At 35.3% G+C, this 27,761-nt stretch overlaps 1 long non-coding RNA gene across 1 annotated transcript in view; it reads left to right on the top strand.

Moving 5' to 3' along the window:
• Positions 1 to 26,922, top strand: part of LOC107078552 (uncharacterized) — a 43,548-nt gene extending 16,626 nt beyond the window's left edge. Inside the window, exon 3 of the long non-coding RNA XR_001479507.2 lies at positions 26,744 to 26,922. This is a non-coding gene — a long non-coding RNA (uncharacterized lncRNA). The remainder of the gene's footprint in view (positions 1 to 26,743) is intronic.
• Positions 26,923 to 27,761: the final 839 nt, after the last annotated feature.

Genomic DNA, 27,761 nt, shown 5'->3' with positions numbered 1-27,761 from the left:
ATTTCAAACTGAGTATAAATCTGATACACATGTGGAATAACAGAATTAAATTAAACTGAAACATTTCCCTGAGGAGTCTTGATGATTTTATAATATGTTAATGTAAGCCAATCACAATTGTCAAAGATTTTCACATCACAATCCAAAGGTTAATTGGAATGGCAGACTAAACTGGTTTTCTGTCGAAAGCCTCTAGACATCAATCAAGCTGCTCCAATGAAACTAATCTAAAGAATAATTATTTAACAAGTTAATTACTGACTAATGATTGATAGTGATCCCCTATTAATTAGGAACTGATATTGTCTTTCTGCAATACTTGTGACTGAAAGTAAAGCTTAATTTAAAGCAGAGCTTAATTTTAATCAACTTCCTGTATGTCTTTAATAACAACAAAACAAAATTATGCTTCGTGTCATGTTATAGCAGTTAGTGCAGTGCAGTAGTGCAGTGTTTAACATTGCTACAATACAGCCCTGGGATCGTGAGTTCAATCCCGGACTTGGGGTACTATTTGTGTGGCTTGTATGTTCTCCATGTATTTGAGTTGGTTTCCTCTGGGTTCTCTGGTTTCCTCCCACAGTCAAAAGACATACAGTACTGATTGGCTGGTTTCTGGGACATCTGGCCCTGGTGTGAGTGTGTGTGCCCTGCGATAGACCACTGTCCAGTCCAGTATCTGGATAGTGTCCCCCCCTTGCACCTGTTGCTTGCTGGCTTAGGATCTGACACCCCTGCGATTTAAAATTTTAATCAAATCAAATCAAACCAAACAAATTTTAAGAGAATCTTTTTTTTTTCCATTTTCAATGTAACATTACTGAAATAAAAAAACCCCATCATTTTCACAGTTAATAATCAACATACAAAATCAGTGTGCTTAGAGATTTAACAGAGCATTTAATGGAGTCTACGCTGTTTGAACGCTAATGCGAGGACAGAATTAGCCCCAGTGCTGATCATAACAATTAATAGCTACAGATAGGGGTGATCTAAATATATTATGTTTTGTTTTTGCATATAGTCTGATCACATTGGAGGAGATACAGAGCATTTGACTAAAGGAAGAAATATAAGGAGACTACAGAAAACCTCTTATTTGTAGCATATTTGTAGTATGCTACAGTATATCTAAAACAAATGTTACATACCAACAGTCATCCTAGTGCTTCTGTTATAATTTCCCATAGTATGAAAGAGTTAATTAAGCATACATTCTGCTCTACCATTTTAATTTTAGCTTGTCAGACTAGCAAATGTAACAAGGGTGGAAAGAGCCCAGCATGAGGATAATTGTCACTAATTATTGGCCCTTCATTTTATAATGTGCCAGCAGTTGTTGTTTTCATTACCCAGTTTTTTAGAAGACATTTCAAAGGTGTGTCTTAATTGATATCTTGAGATTTCTGACTAGGAGTTATGATCCACTTTTATTCCTGTGTTTTACAGTTTTTCTTTTAAAATACATGAAAAAACATTTTTTTTCTTTTTAAAAATAAAGAACACTATGTTCTTTGACATGGAAGCTTATTGGCGCCACAGAGAAAGAACATATGGCATTTATACAAAATGGTATTGCAATTTAAATTGAGTTTAAATGCAATAGTTAATTTGTAAATAATGTTGGATACTATAGTAATATCTTTCATTACATATGCAAAAATATTGTCCCGTGCAAAGTAGCATTGACTTTAACAACAGTATAAAATCATCACACTCCTCTCTTTGGGGGGGAAAAAATAATCTAAAGGAGCCCATGTTCTGTTTTTTGTATATGTGAAATACATCTCCATGTCAGTGTACATTCTCAGGTTTAACTCATGCTGTTTTCATTGTTTCTGTGACAAATTAAAACAGCACATTTTCTAAATACTTGTTTATATACTATACATGTTTTTGCTTACTCTTCGAACAGAATTAGTTTTCAATGACTTGAGGTAAGACTGTTCTTGTTACTGTTCATCGGGGCCTGTCACATATGGGGGAATCATCTGAATTAATTGGCGTTTTAAAAAATCCAGCTAGACTTTTTGATTTGTGAAAATTCAAACTGAATTATGGACTGTGATAGGTACTGGGAGTATCTGCTGATGCAATCCAAGTCAGGTCAAGTTGGAGACTTTATCACACTCCAGGACTCAGCCCAGTTGAAAGTTCAAAAGCTGTGCAGCAAACATGTTTTGGTCAGGCAGTGTCAATGGGAGAAACCATGTTCTGCACCCAAGAAGACATAAGGGAGATTAAACTCCAGGCCCCTGTGCCAGAGCCGGATGACTTTGGACAGAACCTCCAGTGGGAGGACAATGCTCTAATGTTGCTGTCCTGACCAGAACCTTCAAGAGAAGAAAGGTGAAAATTATGCTCAGTCATCAGCCCCTATCCCAGAGATGCCACATGGAACGAAGACGTCTGTGAAACAACACTGTTCTACCCACAGTCTCTGACTGAGGGGGAGAATATTGCCTGGATGACAATGATGCCTCTCTCACTATTGACTCCACCACATGAAATAGAGGACATCTCCAAATAAAACCCATATCCACCCATGGCAAGGATTAACAGGGCATTATCTAGATGATAATGCCAGTCTCCCTTCAATCTCTGTCCTGGAGGAATCTCTGTCCTGGAGCCAAGTCTGTCAGAGTCTACCACGCCATTCCCCCAGGGCAGGGTTATATGTGTATCTCCCCCAGAGAATCGTCTCTAAACCTGCCATTTATATGACACAGAACCTCCTTTTTTATTTTGTTGACCACACGGGCATGGTTATTTCTCTGTATGGTGAAGGATGCATGATGTGTTCATGTCCATTACTACATCAACCCTCCTTCTTTTTTACAGGGGCAACGGAGTTGATAATTCCCCCCTTCCACTTTTGTCTCAGTGTATAAGAGATGGTACAAAGGTAACCAAGTGGACAGGCAATGCGCTTATCTCCAAAAGATTGAGATATCAACATTTTTAAAACCGTTTACTCTTTCTATAATCTTTTTGTAAATTGTTGTAAAAACGTTTTTTGTAGACCTTGGACATTTAAGCTACTGACAGGCTGTTTCAGTATAATAATAATAATAATAATAATAGCTTACATTTATATAGCGCTTTTCTGGACACTCCACTCAAAGCGCTTTACAGGTAATGAGGACTCCCCTCCACCACCAGCAATGTGCAGCATCCACCTGGATGAGTGTAGGCTGTCGCATTGTGTGGGACCATTCTCTGCTCCCTGACTACTTTCATTCAGTCGTCTGATGTTCCACTCACCAGGCTTTCTGCCAAGGCCAATGTGTTTGATGTTCTTGGAAAAGACACTCCTCTCCTCCCTTTTGAGGTATACAGTATATTATACACCCAGCCTGTGTGCATGGCAGAGTGATTGTCCAGGTACAGGATGGTAGGTACAGCTGTGACTCATCCTGCTCGTTTTGTCCTGGATGGTATTCTGGAACCACTTCTCTGTGGAAGCACTGAGGTGATGAGGATTTTTGCCAATATCAGAGTGACCATCTGCTATGGACAATAACATTCGGAGATGCTACATTTGGTAGGAACGCAGGTGATCGGTACCCACAAGGATCAGGATTGTTTTGGGGATTTGAGGGCTGGTTTTCACATCTGGGTTGGGACACACATAGCAGTGGTCAGGATAGTTTGTTTTCTTGGAAACAGGAATGAGTCTCTCAAGCAGACACCTGCGCCAGACTCATCTGCTTAGATAGCACGTGTGAACTCTCAGCACTCAACTACATCCTTTAATAATTCTTACTATGTATTGCACTAATTAAAACAAATCACTTGGAAACCAGTAATGCACCTTGTTAATTTCACTTATAGTACTCACTATAAAGTATGTATTATATACACACCTAAAAGTGTTTTTATAACTGTCCACTCAGCTTTTGTACTGTTTTAATTCTAACTTATTCATTTGTCTCAGGGTACCTGTATTACTCATCCAAATTGTGCTAACAAAATTGTACTTTTATAAATCATTGATTTTTACCTTATTGTACCTGCATCACATGTGACAGAGTGCTTGTTATTTTTTCTTTCTGAATGTGAAATACTCCAATACTTCCCTCTACCCTTCTGGTATGTTTGAGAGAGTGTATGTGATACGAATGAAGTGTGAATGATACTTACCCTTTTTGTTGTTTCCCTAAAATCACTGCAGTGTTTTTCCCCCATTTGGAGTATTGTTTTGTGTTGATCAAGATGGCCACCAGTCACCTTTCCTGTTTGTAGTTTCACACAAATGATCTTAAAGGGAAAGGTTACTGGTGAGCCATCTATAAATAACCGATGTAAGGTTAGTTGTTTTGTTTAAGTGAATATATCACAGTTGCATGACTCTGTTAAAATTTAGAAGTTTTTTTTTTGATGGTTAAATACTTTATTTTGATCAAACTGCCCAACTATGTTAAGAAAATGTGAGTGAGTCCCTTTAATAGGATGGGCCTTAGAAGAGGAGGGGCTATAAAAGGGACTGGGAGAGCTCAGTATAGAGGAGGGTGTCTTAGAGGAAAGGTGTGGAGAGTATGCCTGTGAGGGTTTTCTTTGTTATCCCTAGTTTGATGGCAATAAATCCAGTTTTGTTTGTATTTGAAGACTGCTTTGTGGGAGTTTCTTTTCTTTTTAGCCAAACCCAGTCACTTGGCTGGTGACAATGCCCTTGCACTTTCACTTAATGCTATGTTTACATATTGCATTATCTGTATTTGTCTGCTAAGCATACACTGTAGATATTAATCATTGTAGAAGCCATCAATCAAAGGAGGATGAGAAAACCATTGTGAAAAAATATTTTTTAGGCTTTCGTTCTGGATAACTTTAATCTATTTTCTAATTAGTTTTCCAATACAGGGTGGTAGATGAGCCAGAGCCTATCCTGTCCAAAGCAGTGTACACCCTGGACAGGACATGTCTATCACAGTGAATGCACAGACACGGATAATCACACCAGGGCTACTTTTCTCAGAAGTTATTTAACCTACAGTACCTGTACATCTTTAAAACCTGGGAGGAAACTAAAGCACCTGGAGGAAACCCATGTGAACACAGGGGGAATACCCAAACCGATACACACTATCCACACAGATAGTGCCAAAGGTTCAGAATTGAACTCAGGGCCCCATCACTGCAAAACGATGTTCTGGATTCATTAGAAAAAAGTGATTTTAATTACATCCACTCACACCACAAATAAATCAATATTTCGCAAGATAATACAATCCCTAATACTTGTTTATTTCGTAGTACAATATATAGTATTGCATAAATATTGCTTGATTTTATTTATAAGTGTCTATGGTGGTGTACCAGTTAGGAATCCAGACCAACTACCGAAGCTCTGCCATTTGTCTAACGCTCCGTGGTAGTCTACATATATTAAATGAAGGCAACACATCCTCAGAGATGTGTGTGCATCTGCTTTTTTTAGTTCATTCCTTGATAACGAACTATAGGATGGACACCGCTCTTCTCTGCCCTATCCTGTAGTTTTCCAAGCAATAGGGTCATATCTGTTAAGCAAGCCTTGGGACTCTGTTTCAACCTGAATGTAATTTGGCCTGAGTGCATTTGGGTAAGCATTTACCATGGCTGACATCTCAATTTCAACCTTTCTGTGCATGTATTCTGTAAATGCTAACCCAGGACAAAAAAATCCCATTATTATACCTCAACCTCTAAGTTAATCATCAAACATCAAGGCCAAGATGTGAAAATACTCTATATTGTATATCCATTTAATTCACAGTAATTATACTGTATCTTTATTTTCTTTAATCTCCGTGTCTTTTTAATGATTATTTTCTAACTGAGATTTTAACTATGAATATTTGAGTTAACCATTGATTATTTATACAAATACAGCACAAATTAATAACCATTTTTCTGTGCTTGGGGAATAATACCAAGAAGGAAAATGCGTCTGGGAAGTCATTAGCAAGCAACTGAAGTAATAAAAGTTTTCCCTTAGGGTAACCCATACAGTGGACACAGACATCAGATTGAATACTTTCTACTGCTGTGTTTTAATGTTTTCCAAATTTAAGGTTTCTATTCATGGAGTACATAGGAGTATGTAAAGAACATGATAAACTAAATGCCTTTTTAAAATCCAAATTCAAACAATTTTGCTCGCTTATTCAAAAAGAGGTCATGAGCTTCTGCTTTTTCTTACCCCATTTTGTGTTTCAAATTATCTTTTTTTTACTGGTGTTTAATAATACTAGTCATTAAATCTAGAAACTATTGTAAAATATTGAGTGACAGAAATGAAAGGAGTGCTGAAATATTGTTTACCAGCTCATGAGGTTTCTATATTTTAAAACCAGGAGTAATGGGAAGACGTGAAAGGTCAGGTGTACATTCCTTGTTTGCTCTTTTGAAATGGCTATAAAGCCTTTCACACACTCATGTAGTGCTGTAATTTGTGCAAATGGGATACAGTTCAAGCACACCTTCTTTATTCATATTTCTAACATCGGTATGTTTTGCCAATTTAACATTGAAGCTCATTATGGTTCTATGAGGGCCTCTTTGTTGATCTATATCTTTGTAATTAACAAACACATGGAAATTTCTGTCAAATGCATGATATTAGAAGTAATATATATTTTTGGATATGAACATGAATTATTCATGCAAGCTTTTGAACAAAGGGATAATCAAGGGTTGTGTTTTTTCATTGTTTTCTAATTGCTTCTCGGTAAATTTGGGACTTCAGAAAGTAAAGATGATAAAGTTAGATGAAGGATTAAAAGATACAGTGAGCGTACAGTTAACCTCCTTGGAGTAATTTATTGGTAATTAGCTGGAACTGAGACAAAGAACTCATTAAAAAACTGCCCTGATACTTATCTTTTATTTCAGGTTTTTTCAACACTAATGCTATTAACACTGTGCTTGCAAGTTTTAACCGGATTGTAACACACAATGAATAACAGGCCCCACAATGTGAGCCAAATGTAGTCAACCCTGACAATGTGGATTAATTTCTCACATGAGAAACTATTTCTGATATTTTTATAAGATCAAGGTGAATTCGGGCTGCTCTGCTTTTTCTTGCAGTCAGATCTTTTATCTAGTTATGCAAAGCCTCACATTTCAAATGCGTAAAAAGTTTAGATAAACCTCAGATGATTTAACTTGACATACTGTACATTTAAAAAGTTTTGTGTTTTTTGCTTTCAAATGCGATTTCACTGTGAAAATGTGAATGCAGTAGTTCAGTCAAATTGGTATGAATGCAAAGAGACAATACATTTTAAAGGGATAATGTGCTCAATATTTTAATGGGATAGGGATGGAATGAGTTAAGTCGAGTCGCTATTGACTCATGGTGACCCTATGGATAGTTTCCCCGTCACTAGCCATAGAGCTGTCATGGCAAGATATGGAAGTAGATTGCTAGGCAGTTCTTCCATGCAGATAGTGCTAGTGTTGTTGCCGTTGTCACCATTGATCCTCCTCCACCAACACCACCCCATACTGCTGCTGCCCAGTATGCGTTATTAGACAACCTTGCGCCTCATGTGGGACACAAACCCACTTCCCTGAGATTTATGAGTCTCATGCTCTACCAACAGAGCTAGTTGGGGCACCAATATTTTAATATTTGACATGAATTCATCTAGCTGAAGAAATGGCAGCACTGACCATAAAAGTGAGGTGGAGAAAAAAAACCTTACTTGCAAGGAATGCACCAGGGAGACAGCTGCAAGCACAGTAAGACGGAGGGAGGGGTTGCGAGAAAAATGCTCACAAATGCTCAACAGGCAAGATATTGTGAATGGAAGTGCAAGATAACAATTTGACCTCTTCTCCAACTTCTGTTTAACAACTCCGTTCCACTAAGTTGGTCACTAATTAATGAGACACAGATTTTAAAAGGGTAGTTTATTTAACTATGAAGTAAAATTTTAATACTTGGTGCTAACTCACCTGACTGGGAAAATCACAACCTTGGCTGTAAGGTCAAGAGGAAGATGCTGTGTTGATGTGGAAAGAGCAGCCTGAGGACATCTATAATAAAAGTCTCTAATTCCGGTATGGCAAAATAAGAATAAAATTATTTTTAAGTCTAATATATGGAATTTAAAGAACAAGTATGGGTTCCAAATGTAACTCCCAAAAGAGGAAAAATATCAGTTAATGCAATGTTCTTAAAGTGATGGTCCTAAGAAAAATAACTCAGGAGTTAGGAACCTTGGGAGGCTGGGGGGGAGAGATAGTTAAGAGCAGACATTGCACCAGCTGGACACCACAGCATGGAGGGGAAAAAGGATGGGGAATGCGATTTGTCACTGTATCAGACATATCTCTGGTGTGAGCAGAGGTGAAAAAGAAGTCCAGTCCCAGTGCACGCTGAATCTGTTACGAGCGATTTGTTATGTACCCTGTGCAGGTCTCTGAGTGAGTCCGATGGCTTACGAGTCCGAGAAGGGCGAGGCAGCAGAGTGCTCAGTAGTTCCAGGCTAGGTCGAATCCGGCATTAAGAGATTGAGGCAAAAAAATCCAAAAAGGGGCCAGATGAAAGGGTAGTCAAAAGGTCCAAAGCAAGATGGGTCTTTGTGTCGGTGATCAGAAGTCTGAGGACGATGCAAACTCAGGAGGCGGATAGATTCCTAATACCGAGCGAGGACTAGGAGTGAACAGAGGGTTTAACTAGTGAAGGAAGAGGAGATTGAATAATGAGGATTGATGCTGGCTGTGCTCATAACAGAATCTGTGATATTGTATCTTCAGGCTACTCAGGGTGGTGTGAGCTCCCATGGGGGCTTCTAAAGGGACAACGAAAAGGAGGATTGGGGAGAGGGGAGAGATAAAACAACAAAGATAGCCTGGGATTGTAGATATGGTGGGTTAGATGTTCATTGTCGTAAATGTCTTTTTCTTCTTATACATACAGTACAGTATATTCACATTTTGTATTTTGTAATTCCAGTATGGGGCAGTGTAGATTTTTATTTGGGTAGGTGTTCTTTTGAGTATTGAGTGGAAATTTTAATGTACTATGGCCTGGACCTAGGTCATGTCAAGAAATCATTAGTACTGTATGTAAGGTAGTAAAATGGCAGTCCACATTAATTTTAAACTGTTAAATGCATTTTAATGAAGTTGGAACAGAGTTGGTCAGATATGATATATGTCTCCCAGTGCAACATGGGTGTCTTTTCTATTATTGGGGAAACCCAGTCTTCATTCATTTCATCATGACTGGCCCAAAGGTAATTCTCTCCATTGGCAGTTTTCTACAGATATTGACAAGTACTCTTATAACGTCTTAATGAATACTTACTGTAAGTTACTGTCAGGCCTACTGATCGACAAAGTATCTGATAATTTGCTCTCCAAAATGTCATACAATTAATTGGTTTTAGCATTTTTGAAAGGTTTACAAAATGTTATTGTGTAATTAACTACATTATATATATTTAAAACCAGGAATTGTAAATTTCTATTGTACCTGTTATGCTTTGACAGTGAATGAGTATAATTATAAGTGTATATGTGCTTATTATTTTCATTTTTCTTGTTTCATGTCAGAAATCCAGTTTTAGTGACGCGTTTGAAAATGCACTTATAAAATGTCTTTAGAAAGTCCTGCATTTCACAATTTAAGATCACAGGGAACAGGTAGTATTTCAAAAATTGCTTCCATTCTTAAAATAAATTATTTTGCTTTTTAGTATTCTAAAAAGAGTTCTATTGTCTCTAAATGTATAGCTGTATACTGTAATTTAGGAGTGGTGTTTTGATTTTTTAGAGCATAAACTAAATTCAAAATTTAAGCTAGAGAAAGTTTTTATCTGTTGTTTGTGAGATGAAGTTGACGTGGTATGGAGCAGGCTGTGGGTTACTTTATCTATACATTTATTTATGAGGCATCTGTAAAGCTTTTCATAAAATAAGCCATATTTGAGTGATTACATAAAAGGGAGTTTTTTAAAAGATCTCTTTACCATCACTAAGTCTACCATCTACGGTAGCCAAATGCAATTCATCAGTATTCATCAATCACTTTTTATGTTTAAATGAAGACCTACTTAAGACTTGGTGAATTTAAGGAAATACTGTAAATTATATGATCCTCTGTGGCCCTCAAAGACTGAAATTAGCTATTCCTAGATAAAATCACTGGCCCTCTATAGCAGTGTTCAAGGGAAGTAGAATAGTCTGGTTTTCATTTCACCAAACCTCCTAATACTGTAATTAAGATGCTTATTTGCTTAATTGTACCATTATAACCTTTTTTCCTAAGGTATGTTTATGCCTCTCAGATACTGCTACAGAATTACACTGTTTGCAGTATAGTCAAGTGAGTCAGGCTGAGAAAGATGTGTTTAATTCAAAAACATAAGTGCTTGCTTGAAGCCATTTTAAAAATACTTTCCTTGCTGTTCATTGGATGTTGTCATTAATTATTGAATGTGCAATGTATAATTTGTATATAATTAGATTATGTATGTAGTAAGAAGCAAAATGTGCTGTGAATTGATTATGTTCTATGTGATGGATTAAAGTGAGTTGTTACCTTAACCACAGCTTTCCTTAATTGACTGATGTAGTAAAATCTATGACTATACTTACTAAAAGTTCTTCAGATGTCATAAGTGCTAGTATTAAGATAGATAGGAGATAACATCAAAAGTTATTATATTGAAACCATACTGATATGTTTTATAAAACATTCTAGGTTAGAGACATAAAAAAATAACAATATTTTGTCAAAAGTGTTAGTTAAAAAGCAAATTATTTTAGTAACAATATTTTAAAACAAAAATTGAAAAATATTATTTGAAGTGGGAGATGTTTTAAAAATGAATATTTTTCAAGTTTTTAACTTTAATTATGTGTAGCGGCTCTGCATTTGATTTCTAATTAACTATGCTTATTAACTTTTAAAAAATGATGTCACCACTCAAGGGACTACACAATTTTGTTTTTTTAGCCAAGTTCTCTCCCTGGACGCTTCTGTTCGTCTGACACAATAGGGAGTTTTGAGAGTTCTGGCTTTTTCTCAGAACCTCTAGGGCTGAAGCTACATGTACAGACTTTAATTCAAAGCTGGTCTGGTCACAGAAATGCTGTGAAATGTATAATTGCACTGGGTGGGCGTACAACGTCTTTGAGTGAGTGGCTAAAAAATGCTTTCAGTTCTTTGCTATCAAGTGCCCTGTAGGTTTATGATAAGGAGCTGCATTGATAGGTAGTTGTCACATGGAGACATTCAGCTATTTAAACTAAATCTCACCCAGCTGGGATTCCCTTGAAGAAGTGTTTGACAATCTTTCATCAGCTACTTCACCATACAACACAAATGGTGCTTCAGGGGAAAAGCCTACCCATTTCTGTCTAAATTCTTCCATATTTCTTTATAACGAGAGACTGTGTTCTCTAAGGGCTCTCTTTTGATAAAAAGAGGGCTAATGTTGCCATGGTACAAAAAAAAAAGAATGAGCTTGTCGTCCACAGCATACAAGGCTAGGTCCTTTGATTATGGTCTCCTTTTGCTCCAGGTGCTTTTGTTATATCTTCCAAGTTTTCCAGTGAGTCTTCAGTAGGATGGGAAATCTGTTGTCCCTTCAGAAGACAAATGCCTGTACTGCAAATTGAGAAGGAATTTTGTTCAGAACGGAAGAAAAAAAAAGGATTCGTTTCCACAGATATTAACAATATGTAGAAGCCTCATTCTAGCTATTCCATGCAGCCCAGTGGAAAAATAAGTGACTGTGATTGAGTAAACTGAGTAAACGAACAGCCTCTCATTTTTTGAGAGGTTTAGTACTTACAATCAATCCTCACATAAAGCTGTAGGTGATGATATTTACAAACAGCACCATTTACTATAATATTAGGCTCTTCACGTCTCTAAAGTATGAAACTTGCTCTGGCAGGGACTAGCCCTGAAATAAATGAAGGCAGCCAGCTTCATTTATTTCATAAAACCATGATTTTTCAACAAAGATCAGTATTGTTATCGTTGTGTCTTTCTCGTGCCTTATTTCCTTATTGCATCTCAAGATTTATGGGTCAGCATCTAAAGCCACTTCTGTAAAATATAATTATATGGTGAATGTATAATATATACAGTATGTGTAACATACAATTTTATGCTAAATGTGAAATATTACTGTTCCCCTATTTTGTGTTAATTCAAAAATTCTAACATACAACATAAATACGGTTATAGAGTTGTCAGAAATTTCTATTTCAGAACTTGGAGGCAGTGATTAGAAGAAAATGCTGAGAAGCCGGAATTAAAGTCAACAGAGCTGTAAAATCCTTTCGGTTACTCAAGTCGCAGACAAGCCAAATTGAAACATGTTTTGCGTAACAGTAGATTTCAGATTAGGTACAATACAAGTATGGATAAATGTTTTAAAGGTTGAAGTTGCCAAAAAAGTGGAAATGTATTTGTGATGTGCTATTGATGTTCCAGTCAAAAACTAGAATTATTGAATAGATTATTATTAACCTATTGAATTTAATAGATTCTATAGAATCTAGAGTACTGTGTTGTTTGAGTCAAAGAAACTCACACAAGTATTTAAACCTACTGTAAAGGTCTAAAAATAAACATATTTAGAAAGTCATTTGAATTTATTGTTAAATTATACTTATATACAGGATTTGTCCAAAACATCACTTGTGATTTCTCAGTGTAATTGTAATAACAGTAATGCATTTGGTCACTGGTATTGGTCACTAATAATAATGCCAAATTCTTTCAGTCAATAAAATAGATTTTTCCCCTAGATTGTCAAGATACTAGTAAATATTACAGACCTTTAAGTTAAATGCAGTCCTATTAAAACAGATAAATGCCACAAGATTAGCTCATCTGTCTTTTCAAGCATTTTTTAATGTGATTTCCCATTAAAAGTTAAATAGCAGAAAATAATTTGATTGCAATCTACCAAAAATAATACACATTCAAACTGAGCAGGACCTTGCATACCCTTAAATGAAAGTGAAAAATGAAAATGGTCAACAGCAAGGGAAAACTCTTCCCTTACTACAACAAAACATTAGTGCAACTAATGAACCAGTAAGTCTGGTATATAAAACCACTGTATTGACCAAACAATAGTTTCATCCTGAAACTCATACTGTAAATGTCGGGTGGCATCCATTTTGTCTTGTTAAGCAAATAACACTTTGATGCTCTGATGAGAGAATAATGTTATGGTTGATACAGTATTTTTTACAGTATATATTTTTATCCTATAATTTTTCTACCTGTTTTTGTTTATTTGTAAAGTGGCAAATATTAGTAAGTATTCTAAGAAATGTACAGTATACATCTATATTCGGCATGTCTATTTTGAGAGTTCCAACTGCTACTCTGCTATTGGGAGACATCAGAACACTCAGTATCCATTTTGTCTCTGACTTCCATTGCTGTGATTCCATTGAGTCGGTCAATTCAGCCTGATACAGGTCTTTTAGAATTGCTTGCATTTTCCATGTCCCAAATTAATCAATTCTTTGTGATTTCATGAAGAAATGTTGGTATCTTATCTTCACGTTTTTTTTTGTAATGAGACCTCCATCAACAGTGTGGTGATACTTGTATGGGGGCAGTGGTTAACATTGCTCCTTCACAAAGCTGGGGTTTGGATTCAATTCAGGTATCAAATGGAGTATGTATTTTCTCCCCATATTCACTTGGGTTTCTTCTGGGTGCACTGGTTTGCTCCCACAGTCCAAAGACGTACATGTAGGTAAATGGACCTTTGGGAAAATTGTTTGTGTTTGTGTCTGTGTATGCCCTGTGATGGACTGGTGTCCAGTCCTGTCCTGCCTTTCGCCCCTTGGCTTGGCAGGATTGGCTCTAGCCCAACGATCCTGTATTGGATAATAGACCTTAATTCTCCAATAACATCCTTGTATACTCATGTTTTCACAGAATGGCATGTTACTAAACGAATTTAGAAACATTGTATTCCTTACATGGTGAACTGCTACTGTACATATTTTAACCTACAGTATAATCTTGTCTTATTAATTTGTTTTTTGTACTTCTGGCCCTTTTAAATATTTGTTTTAATCTGTTTATTTAGATTACATCCCATTTACCTATGTTAAAGGATTCAGAAAATTACTATGAAAGCAGCAGTTAAACAGTTTCTATTTATAATTAAGGTAAATATTTTATTTATATATATATCTTCTGGATCTTATGCATTTTTTCATACTTGACCTTCTACAGTTATTTTGTACTTGTATATAGAAGCCGTTGACTATTGTTTTTGAATTGACCTACAATTAAATTTATATGTGTGGCCTTTTTTGCAAGTAAGAGATAATTGTTCCTGTATTTTTTAGTTACTTTTATTTCACATTTGGACATCCAAGGATGAAAAGGAGCAGATTAAAAACATGCACAAGAAAGGTTCTATTCCTGATGAATTTGCAAGTGGGACAAATTAGTGGGGCTCACTGTGTCCAATTAAACTAAAACTTTATGTTACCTCTGTGTTATCTGGCCTCTTGGGTTATCTCAGTTGCATCAAACATGTATAACAGTGTGTGAGCCAATACACGGACTGAATAATTGAATCTATAATTCTCCCATCTTCCAGTCTTTACCCACAAGCACTCTTGTGGTTTTAAGTTGCACTTTAAATATATTAAAGATCAAAATGGGATTGTATACTTTAATCTTCTATTTCTCAATATAGTTTTTGACACATACTAGGTGGCTAGTGGAAAAGATTCTAAAAGAAATATAAAATTGAATATGCGTTAAATAAAGGCAGATGTAGATTCTATACAAATGCCCACATCCAGAATCAGATGGTCATTCGCTTATTCATGAGAAATCTATATTAGTTAAAATTCTGTGTTCACTTTTCAGTCTCTTTTTACTATGTTTTTTAAATTACTTTTTACAGGATTTACCATCAGCATAGTGGAAGAAATGTGCATTGAAATGGTTGATAGATTCATAGCTATATCTTGTATGACATGGTCCACCAAGCTGCATTACAGTTTGTACTAAGATATTTTAAGCAAAACTGTCTTCTAACAGGCATAATGGATATTCCTTATGCTGAGTACTCCAAAGAGACATTACAGTATGTATCAATTTGTTTTATGGCACACTTGAAGATTAATTTATTGATATAATTGAGTATCTCTTAATGCTCACTTAGTTGGTGTGTGAAGTTAATTGTAAAGTTGTGTAATTTATTAGTCTACTGTGTTTTATTTCACATTCAGTACAAATACCACCACACACTAATAGTGTTTCAATGCCAGTTTGATATTTACTGTATACAGTAAGTACACACATAGCCAGCACCATATAAATGGCTTCCCTTAGGTATAATCTTAATCACCTAAGATTATCGTGACGTAAATCATAATCTTAGGTTGTTTTTCACTCTTCATGCTGATTATAGTACCTTTTCCAATCAAGGCCATGATGTGATGTGGTAAAAGTATGAGAGTAAGCATTTTCTGAAATGGAATTTCCAGTAATTTATAAAGTGCCTTATCTGACTTTCCCCTGTAGCAGACAAGTGTTGGTTATCAATTTAATTGCCTCAATTAACTTTTAAAACACAACAGGTAGGGCAGTTGGATTCATTTGGTTTTGCTCTCTTTGCCAGGTTGCTAATAAATTGCTGTTTTTCCAGAAAGACTCCAATTTGATAGTCCTTTGTCATTCAGGATTTAGCTAGCATACTGTATAATCTCTGTCTTCCTAAAAGGCTCTTACTACAGTATATATACAGTGCTTAATGTTTCTCACCTACTGTATGGAGTCTAAGACCCTGTCCCATATTGTTCAAACAGTGATGGCTGAAACTGTATGCTAAATCAAAGTAAGTCTGGTCAATAACCTATTAAGATAATGGTTAGTTGCAGCAAAAACCTAAATCATGTATTTACGGATGTTAGCATTTAATCCCAAACAATGAAACAAGACAAAACATAGCACTTCCTAAATAATCACTCTAGGCATTGTTTGTGTTTATTTACTTATACTTACAGTACTTAACCATCAGGTATTAATGAGTCTAAAACAATATGATGGAATACAGGTTGATAATTTTGGGCTAAGTGATGTGTTATAAAAACTTCATACAGTAAGAATTGTTTCAGTGGTAGTTTACATTAATATCTATAGTACTAAAATAACTGTTAATTTAGCCAGTTGTGTAATACATGCTGAAACAAAATAAACTTAAATATGGGATAAAATCACCCTCAAAATGATATCATCCTAGAATATCCCTTAAATCATTACTTCCTTTGTATCAGATTTATTTGAAAACATATTAGTCTAGATTTTGCTTAGTGCTTTGACAGAATGAAAATCCAGTACAAGTTGCAGAATTTAGTGAATTCACCATGTCCATTTTCTGCAAGTGAAGCTTTGTGTTAAAGATACACTGCATATTTAGAAAACATAGAAGATGTTGTTGATTCAAGATACTGTACAATACGTCTTCAAATAGCTGAGACAGAGTGGTATTGGATGCCAAGATCTGTAAGGCTTTGACTGCCAAAACTAGAGGCATTTCAGGCTTTTTTGTTGGAATGCAACAATTTACAGTTATTAATTCTATACCATTTGTAATCCACTTTTTTATATCCTAATTTTTAATCAAGGGTAATTGGTCCTGGAAAGCCTAAATGCTTTTCTCAGGATTTGAAGATTCACTGCTTTTACTCAAACAATATGTTGTTTTCTCATCTTACCAAAGACTCAGAATTTTTATAATTATTTTAGTTTAATTAAAGCATCGGGACTTGCAGATTACAACAAGGTATGTGCTAGAACCTAGGTTATGACCTTCAATAACAGGTACTACTGCCAGGTCACCTTGTAGTCTAGGATACATGAGATCTTATATGGAATAACATTTAAATGGTGACAAAAATGAAAACTCAAAAGCCAGGGTGCTTACAAACATCCTTGATTTTAGCCTCCAAAGCCAAGGGAATAGGCTGCATCCATAGAAAGCTGGAGGTCATCAGGAGATGAGAGAAATTTGACAGAAAAGAAGGACATTCCATTTTTAAAAAATGAATCCCACAATGAAACTCAAAATGAGTTTAGGGTTATATGGAATAGAAGGAGGAGGAGAGTAAATGAGGCAATAATAAAGATATAAGAACTGAATACTGGGCCTTGTGGAATGAGTTGTATCTTTCTAGTTGAGATGAGTTTCTTCTCTTTAAAGTAGCTTTGTTGAGATGACCCTGCAAGGTTAAGAGTTCATTTTTAGTGCTTGAGGTACATGACAGGCAGGTGTAAACTACCTACCCACTATCCAAATGTGGTCAGATGTATCACAAGGCAAAGAGGCCGAAAAGTCTTCAAAGGTGATAATAATTCCAACAAATTCAATAACTTCAGAGTAACCAGATGTTTTATCATTGGGAAGATGGGACCATCAGCTTTTTGATAATGGAGATCAAAATGGAGGAGGGTCTCACAGGGGGAACACTAGGGGAAAAAAAAAAACAATTTAAAAAAGAACAAACAAGAACATGAAGAAGAAAGGGGAGTTTAGAATTATTTAATAGGATCTAGCAGGGTGGTTCTGTCAAGGTCTTGACAAATTTTTGGTCTGCTATCTCAACCAAACATTCAATTCCTGAGGGAAAATTAAAAGTAAAAAAAAAGAGAAAGGGTATTTAGTAAATATTGAATGCAACTAGGGTGAAAAACTGTAATTTAGAAGAAAGTTTGGGATTTTTGATTGGCCTGGAGAGATGAAACAATAGTTATTTGGAGGCATGTCAGGAAATCTGGACTGAAGAAAGATGGTGGGGGTGCCACAGTTTTATTTTTCTTTGTTTAAAAAAAACAAACAAAAGAAAATGGGATACTTAACTGCTGGTGAAGACATAGAAACCAAATGGTTCTGTTATTTTTTTCCTCTGGATTGTCATTATCTTTAATCAACAATGGGTGTACTAATTATAAGGGAAAAGAGTTGGCTATTTTGTTTAATGTTTTATTATATACAGAAGCAAAGTCACACTTAAGCTAAAAAATATTGTGGATTAGACAAACCAAAGAAAGGAATTAAGATGACCGTTTGATATCAAGAAAAATCAATAAAGAAGAGACAGGGATAGCATAACCTTATGCACCTTGGTAACAGCAAATTACCTACTTCCGAAAACAGTGTTGGTGAATAACACTAGAAAGAACTTATATAATTAAGTCAAGGATTCCCTTCTATGTGCTGAATACAGCAATATGTTGCTGTTTCTGCTGCTTAGGTAAACCCCCTGCATTTCCAGTGCTACAGAAGGTGGTGTATTTTCCCTTTCTAACACTAATTAATAAATGCATGTCTAGAAGTACCATAAACACAGTCTCCCAGGATGAATGCAAACAGTACAATAAAATTAACAGTACATCCTGGGTTTTTTGCAGGGAATCCATAAGTACCACCCTGCAATCCAACTCCTAGTGTAACAGCACTTGAACTGTGCAGTCGGCATATTCCTATTGGTGTGATTGGTGTAAAGAGATTTTGTTACCAACATTTCAGAGACGCTAGTCGGAATTATTTTAATGACAAGAACATACCAAGTGTCTCACATGTGTAGTAGTTCAGCCTCTGATGGCTTCACATTGGACATGGTGATGAATGGTGTTACCAAACATATAGCACATACAGGGCACAACAGTATTGGATTATTAAAGCTGTTATTGAATTTTCTCAAAGTGTTGTTTTTGTTTGCCTGGTCATTGTACACCTCAGCATCACAGTTTGGCTCTTCAAAGAAAATGATTAGGCAAGGTAGAGACCTCAAAAAGCAGAGGTGCTAAAAAACCTTACTTATTCTGTGTATGTTTTAAGTTCTTTAAGCAGTTAGACTACTGAACAAAATTTGATATTTTATAGTTTAATAATATTATTATTATTATTATAGTTCTTATTGTCTTCTTTTTATTTTTTTGTTTTTGTTTTCATTTTTATAATGATTGCCAAGGTTGTTGATGACCACAGAACTGTCTTTGTGTGTAAGTTCTATTTAAGAGCATTATGTATTAATGATGTAATGTTGCGCCACAACCTTTTAGCAAAGGCTATATATAGTCTTATAGTTTATACAGTATATACTGTAGGGTTGGCACCAATTTCATTATCCTTAATAAACTGAAGAAAAGAAAATTCAAGAGTATATCAAGATTAAGACAAAAAAGTGGATGAAGTGGATAAATAAATTAGTTTATTTAATGTTAATAGCATGTTTGAAAAGAAAATGCATTCAATTATAAATACACTTATAATTCATATATTACTGTATAACAATAATTATAAAAGCTTAAGTTCAAAACAAGTTCAAAACAAGTGCTATAATTCCAGTGTTTTCTAATCGTCTTGTAATTTTACGAAAACACTGGGTGCTAATAGAAGTATGGTATCTCGTATTCACCTTGATTGCCACTTAAGAAGTAAATATCATTCAGCATCACGTTGAAATCCAAAGACCTCAAACAAAAAGGTTATTAACCTCTATAACTTGAAGGATGGCTGTAAAAGTACCCTTTGCTTGAGTGATTCAGGCAACCCAGGAGCAATGATTGGTTATCTTCGACAAAATTACAATCATTAGTATACGGTATCTCCAGCATGAGTTATGATTGGAGATTGAACTTTTTGGACAATCATAATTTGAGCAATTGTATGTTTGGCACAGTAAGGTAAAACCCTTATTGAGAAGAATGGCATTCTTTCTGTGAAGAATGAAGGCGAATCGTTCACGCTTTTACTTTGAATCCTTTGGTTCTATTGTTCAGATTAGACGGATTCAAAAGGATATTTTATCCAAAAACCCAGCTCCTTCTTGTCAGAAGCTCAAGCTTGGTTTCAAATGGATTTTCAAGGATAACAATGCAAAGAACATATCATGATCTATATAAATAAATGCCAGTGTGGTCAGCCCTTCATTCACAGTAGGAGCCACAAATAAAACACAGGACCTGATGGTGAGAACAAATTAGTGGTTTAATCTGTTAACGAGGCTGGATGAAGTGAAGGGAGACAGTGCAGAAGATTACTATTAGTCCAGAAAAAACACAGCAGGAAAAAATGGATGAAATCAAGCAAGATAAATACTTAAAACAATGAAGATAAAAAAACGATAAGTCTGGGGAAAAAAACACTCTTTAATAGCCATGTTTTGCAGCAGCTTTACTAGTTTTTACTTCTGGTCATAACATATATTTCTTATCTTTTTTTTTTAGCTCAGTAAAGGTAAATTTTTTTTGTGAAACTGGGTTTTCCTCATACTCGATTATAATCAAACATGGAGGTTAGAGAGCTCCCAAAACTTCAAATTTCTTCAATACAGTCTTCAAACAAATGGTCAAGGAAGCGTGAAATCAGTATCCCTGAGGTACCATCAAAATCTCCGTCCACAAACTGGTGGACCACTGGGTTATAAACTGAATAATGAAGATGGCAAATAAAAGCCATATAACCTCAGGAAAAATATGAATGAACAATTGATAAAACAAATAACTAAGCAATTTCTGAACCTTTATAAATCCTAGAAAATGAACCTGTCTGAGGTTATCAAAGCTAAAAAGGGACGTTTTTGTTTGTCTAAAGAATGAGGATTTCTGTGCATAGGACTATTATTAATAGATCATTAACCTAATAGTAATTTGAACTGTTGCCTTTCAGTACATTTAGAGGCGAGTGCATGTGTTAACATTTAAAGTTTTTATCCATTTAGTACTTTGTAAAAATCCACATAGCCTACTTATGGTACAGTATGCATGTTGCTTTTAATCTGAGAACAATCGTTATTGACTGTTGACAGCACAATCACTAATTATATATACATAAAATATTAATATATAGCTTCAATGGACTCCATTGCAGTGTAATAATTAAAAATGGAACCAAAATCTACCATTATTCGGTTCCTGTTATTATCCAGGATGTTAACATAATACATGATTTTACTATTTTTGTTAAGTACAGTATGGCATGTCACAGGGGACCACGAGAGATGAATAATCTACAAAATAAAATTCAAATTTTATCGAGAATATATTTTCCAGTGAGATTCAATTCCAGGTGATTTACAGTGGGTAAAGCCATATTTGAATAGCATACCTATATGAAAATTGTACCAATACAGTTTATTTTTTTACATTTTCTTTTACTGCTTTGATTGGAGTTTATTGAATTAATGCAGCTTTGAAGCAAGCAACACACAGAAACAGAAATACAAAGGCAAAGACATAAAACTAGAGACATTGACTAATATGTACAGTACAGAGTTTAAGGCACTTTTTGCTTGACAATTTGTAGCAAAATGTACTGTACATCCATCAGAAGACAGCTCAGGTGGAAACTTCTTCATATTTTAATACATGGAAAATTGAACATACAGTTTCTTACTTCTGCTCATGTTCAGGTTTTCATTTTTTTAACTTGATAACATTACAGGGATTTGTGTTCTGCCTAATTTCCATGTACTATTTTGGTTTTCACTTGCATTTTACAAAACGAGTTACTGAGAACAGGCTCACAAAATAGAGGGGAGAGAGGTAAATACAATAAGTACTACAAAAGCTTGAGAGTTCTTTTCTTTGTGTGTTTCTATTTTTCTGAAGGTGTTTATTTCACACTTGAAGTCATGAGAAGCATTCAAGTAGCTAATTAAAACATCAGACCTAATGTACAGTACCATTTCATTTACATTTTCAAATGGCCGTTTGATGTCCAATTTTGTTCAATTACAGATAAAGTATACACATTTTTAAAATAATATTTTGTAATCCTCAAATTGAACACTTTTATGTGTGAAACAAGATTAATATCAGGAGTTAAATGCATTGAGATTTATATTTGCATTTTAGATCACACAAAGGAGAAAAGTAGTTTAATCTTTTATACAGGGTTTTCATGGGATTTATGCCTGTTTTCCCTTCTATCACAGACTTTAATTACTTAATTGAACCAATTAAGAGGTTAAGAAGACCAATCAGCAATGTTTCAATGCCTTAATCAGATGTTAATTGAAAGGGAAATCTAAAACCTGCAGGAATGCAGCACTCAAGGACCTTATAAGTACATATAAAATAAGAGTATAAATTAATTTTGACCCAAAAGCTATCAGATCTACAGAGCTTGAAAGGGCACTTCCCCTTGTTCTTTCTAGAAAGTCTTACATCATCGATAAATTGTTTCATTTTTTTGCCTTCTAGGCAACAGCTGGACATGCTTCACTGACCTAGATATAATAGTTTTACATCCAATATGGCCAAGGAGTTTGCCTGGAGCTCAACATTTAATGTAATAAAATGTGTTTTAGGCACTTTTTGTGTGCACATTAAATTCACTTTTGACACATTTGTAAGGTATTACATACAGTATAGAAGCCTTTATCAAGTTACCTCTCAGTTGCCTTTTGACCTTGACTACTATCATAACCTTGTTTTAGTTTTGACGTACCTACAATTCCCTGTTTCTCACATTCTCAAATGTGTTACCATGACTGATGAACTCCATTATTTCATATGCCTAAGTATTGTAAGCATAAAGCTGTTCCTGCCTTTCCTTTGCAAAGTACTGTATGAACATTAGTTTTGAAAAGCAAAAGAATTTGAGACAAAATATTAGTCAAACCTGCCACAGTACACAATCAGATTATACTGTATAACCTACTAATCTGAAGCAGTTAGTATATTTGATTTAATTTTTTTAGTTGAGTAGCAACTTCACACTAAGCATGTGTTACAGTCCCAGCATCCCGCCACCAGAGGGCACCTCAACCTCTGGTGCCTACTTCATCTGTACAGCTGAGGCATAGATCAAGCAGAGAGCATTAGCCAATCCCTGCTTGCCCAGTGTACATCACAACGCGTCCCCTGCTCTTTGTTCAAGCTTTGCTCAGTATTGTTTTCAACACTTTGAGATCTGGATTTTGCACTTGCTGAATTCTCCCTGGACTCCTTGCCTGACTTCTGGATTTTGACCTCTTTCTTGACTTTGGACTTTCGCTCACCCTGGCTGTTGACTTCCCTAATTGTCTGTCTTTGAGTTTCTGTGATCTAGAAAACCACATTGGGTCCATTTTTTGTTTTCTGAGCTGTGGATCAGCTTAGCAACATGTTGTCAGTCATCCTAATTTCTGTTAGCTCCAAGAGTCCTGAAAGAGTGAAAGCAAGAATGACTTTAATGCATTTATGTATAACGAAGATAAGCTACTTACAGTATGAATTACTACTTACTGACAATAACATTCATTTTGAATCAACACAAAATAATCTTTTAGCTTCACTTCATAAGTAATGATTGTCATGTAACAACTTTTAGCTGATTAATACATTTATTAAGAGTTTAAAATATATTCTTGTGACAATTAAATTGTGAACAATACAATGTGTATCTTTGAAATAGTAAAAGACAGAGGAAAGAGATCTGTTACTGAGGGAAAAGCAGGGTGAAATAAGACACACCTTTTCTAATTGAATTATTGGCCCCCAAGAGGGAGTGAGATTCCAACAAGGGAAGGAACACAGGCACTGTGCAATTGGCTATTCCCTTCGACTAAAATGGGAGGGTTTCAATAGTAATGGATTAAGCTGATTTATGGGCCTGTGGACCCTGTGAGCGATGGGGTTTAAGAACATACAGCTTAGAATGTACTAAGGGACACCACAGGTGTTTGACAGATGATCTGTGTGGTACCTGGGAAGGGGCTGTTGAAGTTATTTGTGAGGGGAGACAGTAAAAACTTGTGAAGTAGGCCTGAAGGTGAGAGAGGACTGGCATTCTACATTCCTAGGCTGTAGTCATCAAAATGTATTGTCAATTGCATTGTTAGGCGCTTTGGGGTAATCTTGTTGTGAAAGGTGCTATATAAAAATAAATTGAATTTAATTGAATGTGCCTGGCTCAGTTGAAATGCACCAATGAACAGGGTTAGCGAGCTGAACCAAGTTTAATGGGAGGTGTAAGCTTCTGGAGGAGTAGGGCAAGATAGCAGCATATCTTCTCCCCATAACTAAGAGTGAAATAAGACATATCAGGATTATCAGGACACTGATTATTGAAAAGGGAGCAGTTGGCCAAACAGGATCAGCCAATATAGAATTCTATATATATATAGACTAATGAAAAGAGCTGGTTTCAATGAGTGGAAGAGTAATTAACAAAGTTAAGATTCTGAGTGATTGATGTGGAATGAGTTGGTGAGAATAATCCAGTTCTTGATTGGACTAAAAAAGAGTGTTTAGTGTTTAATGAAGATCTGAGTAAGGGAAAAAAAGGATAAAGAAAAAGAAGACTGTGCTGACTTCTTCAAGGGTGGATCGCTGAAACAGCCAGGAGTCTTCCAATAAGACTTAATAGGAAGCCACTAAAAATGTGAAAAAATAATATAAGAAACTAGGATGACTGCAGTTGAAATTATTGTGCCAATGATGTCATAGCCACATTGTGGGGTACACGTATTTGTCTAGTCTACATAAAACATTTATGAAAAAGCAAAGGTTCCTAAAATAGCATTTAAATATTAAAACAGTATTTTTCAAGACCACGAGCCAGAACCGAGTTCAAGAGTATCTCTAAAACAAAATGAATGCTTGCAAGAAAGTGAATATGTTCATGAAGTGCTTTGGAATGAGGACCAGAATTTTGCATTTTTCTGATTGTTGCATTATATGAAATATCTTTTGGATAAATACTGCAATACAAATGGCACCAAGATTCTGAAAAAGGGTTACTTTCTAATATACATTTCTAAGTTGTACTTCTTTACATTACAGGTAAGGTTAGCGTCAGAAATATAGTGTATATATTCCCTATTGTGAAGTGCAGCATCTTTTATTATTATTTACTCCACAACCTGAGCATTGGTAATGATGGGTGGATATACATTTATAAAATGTTGTAGATTGTTGAAATACTCACCTGTAACACCTTGACTGGGTGTTTTCTAGCGCTCTGTTTCAGGGTTGTCAGACACAGACATCTCTTGAAAGAACTTGCAATGTTTCGCCTCTGTCACTCCTGCTACTCTTCATCTCCAGACACTTGCCACAATTTTCACCAAACTACTGGAAACTCTGTATGAGCAGATCAAAACATTGTAGAGCACGAAAACAAATGTTTCGGGACATTAAATGGGGGGAAAAGAAAAGATTTGCATTTAGTTTTCCAATCATTATGCTGAATTGATTCATGCAGCATTGCTCAGTGAGGGGGAGAGTGTTTAAGGACTTCAGCATTGAAGTGGTATTGTTACCTTTGAAAAACAAAATGGAGGAAACAATATATTTAACAGGGTTAAGAATTGTTTTGTCAAAAGAACATGCAATCCACAAGCTCATATTAATAAAACTCAACGGTGCACAGCATTGACTGGCTGTCGTGCTGGTTTCATTAAGAGCAGATCCTGATTTCCTTCATTGCTTGAAATACCACAGTATCATTCACCAACAGGTAATTTGATGTAAAGCAATAAGGTTTAATCATGTTATGATGCCTCTTATTAAAATTAATTTGAGTTGCGCAAAAGCTTTACAACACTATCAGTTTAAATCACTTCTTAGTGAACTTTCATCTGAGTATTGTGATGCGTGGTGCATACTGAAGTCTGGAGGCTTAGCAAAGGGAAAATGTTTTATTTGTATCATAAATCAAACCGTTTATGGAGACAAGAAACAAAAGCACTACCACAATCTCAGACATTGTGTGGCAGTTTGACCTGACATTTCTAACAGATGACCGAAAAATGTAACAGTCTGAGCTGTGAATTGCAAAAGGAACCAAGGATAATGACAGACATGCTTAGTGTAGAGAAAGCTTTCAATTTGAAAATTAACCTTTGGGTTGATCTGGGTTAACCGCTGTTAGCTTCCTAGGCATATTCAAGTACAGCGGCCACTCGATTAAGGTTGGCCTAAAATTCCACAACAGATTTAATGATTTTTAGCAATTTTGTGTATTTGATACGGAGACATACACGAACATGCGCTTAGCAACAATGCATGTGGCACCATTATAAAGTTTAAAACATCATTATTCTAATTGGAAATATCTGTGAAGAGCAATTTGTTAAGAGATTCATAACTTAATTAAAATGCTTTCAAGCAATGCATCGAGGAGTAGAACTGAACAGCAGGTATGTTATTCTGAGATAACACCTCGAGGGATATCCAAAGGCTGTATATGGTATGATGTGTAACAGACTGACTCAAATAATAGTGTTTATTTTTAGCATTTCAATGGCTTAAAAAGTTTTTTTTTTCATGTATTTATATTACAATCGAAGCTGATAATCATTGAACAATTTCAGCTGTTAGGAGATAGCAGGGATGAATAATTCAAAACATCAGATCAGCAATTTTAGTGTGAGATTGAAATCTATGGCTTTTGACAGCATCGGTTTTGTGATTGAGGCACAGCACAGATATTTTTATTTTCAATGTTTGCTTAGTCAGAAAGATTCAGCTTTAGAAAATATAAAAAAAATTACACTACTTTGTCCTAAAACAAATAATAAAAGCTTAGCCAGAGTAGCTCATTAATAGAGTAAACAAATACTGATACATTAACAAGAATTCAATGCTGTATCCGTACACATTAAATTTCCCTTAAATTTAGTACTAAATGTTTTTGACAAAGTGCTTTGGGAATATTCTTCTGTCTACTCTTTCCAGTGGGACCACCTGATGCAAGGCAATGTGTTTCTAATATTTAAGAGTTTAATAATACTGTCTGTTTGACAGGAGGCAAGACAGCCAGGGAGAGAAAAAAGACTGCATTGGAATTTGACACATCTCACAGCTGGCCACACTTTCGCCATAGAGCTTCATCAAGGTGAGCAAGTGTTGCATGAAGTGTGTGAAGACATTGATGCCCCCTGTCATTGTGACACGCTGATGAATGTGGTGCCTGGCCCAAATGCAAAGACTGAGATTGCCTGGACTTTCGGGAAAGGACAAGCACGACATGTCCAGATGTCAATTCCACACCTGATGGGTGACGTCTTTCCCATTCAAACCTGACTACTTTCTGAGAAGTATTGTCTTGGAAGGACTAAATTATGCTTGTGAAACATCTCACAATACAGTCTTTCTTGAAATGCAGTCATTATTCTGTGCTGAAAGTTAACTTCTGTTAAAATGTGTAGTGAATTAGAAAAGGGGCTGTGAATACCACTTGCTTTTACAATCGGATGCAGAAGGAATTCTTTTTTAAGGAAACTGTCATTCTAATGTGATGTAGTATTTACCATTTTATAAAACAATACAAAATAATGATCCACTGATCATATTTAATCATGTGTCTTTCTTTACAAATTTCAATTTTTTAATTGCATGGCTTTATTATAGTGAAACTAAAGTTAATGTGACGAAGTTTGGTTGTAAAAACAAGATTTATCAAGATCTGATGGCAGCTTCTCAAACTTTCTACATATACAGTATATAACATATGTATAACAACTGTAATGCCTTTATTTAGAAACTAAAATAGATCTGGAATTCCCTCTAAAATCTGAAATCTACTAGACTTTATTCTTGTGATAATCTAAAACATTAATACATCAAAGCAGGTATTGTTAAAAAGATTAATATTTATCCATTTGGAATCTATTAAAGCTTATATTATTTTCTCAAGACTTATCTCACTAATTGGTTTCGTGCTTATTTAGGTTGTTTTCGTTTTCTAAAATTAAACATATTCATCTTAAAACAATTAAAATGATTACAATGTTTGATCTTGATATTAATTCATTCTATACTG

Source organism: Lepisosteus oculatus, chromosome 10 (genome assembly GCF_040954835.1).
Source record: "Lepisosteus oculatus isolate fLepOcu1 chromosome 10, fLepOcu1.hap2, whole genome shotgun sequence".
NCBI classification, from domain to species: domain Eukaryota; kingdom Metazoa; phylum Chordata; class Actinopteri; order Semionotiformes; family Lepisosteidae; genus Lepisosteus; species Lepisosteus oculatus.
The sequence above is the reverse complement of the archived record's forward strand: the minus strand, read 5'-3'. Positions and strand labels throughout refer to the sequence as shown.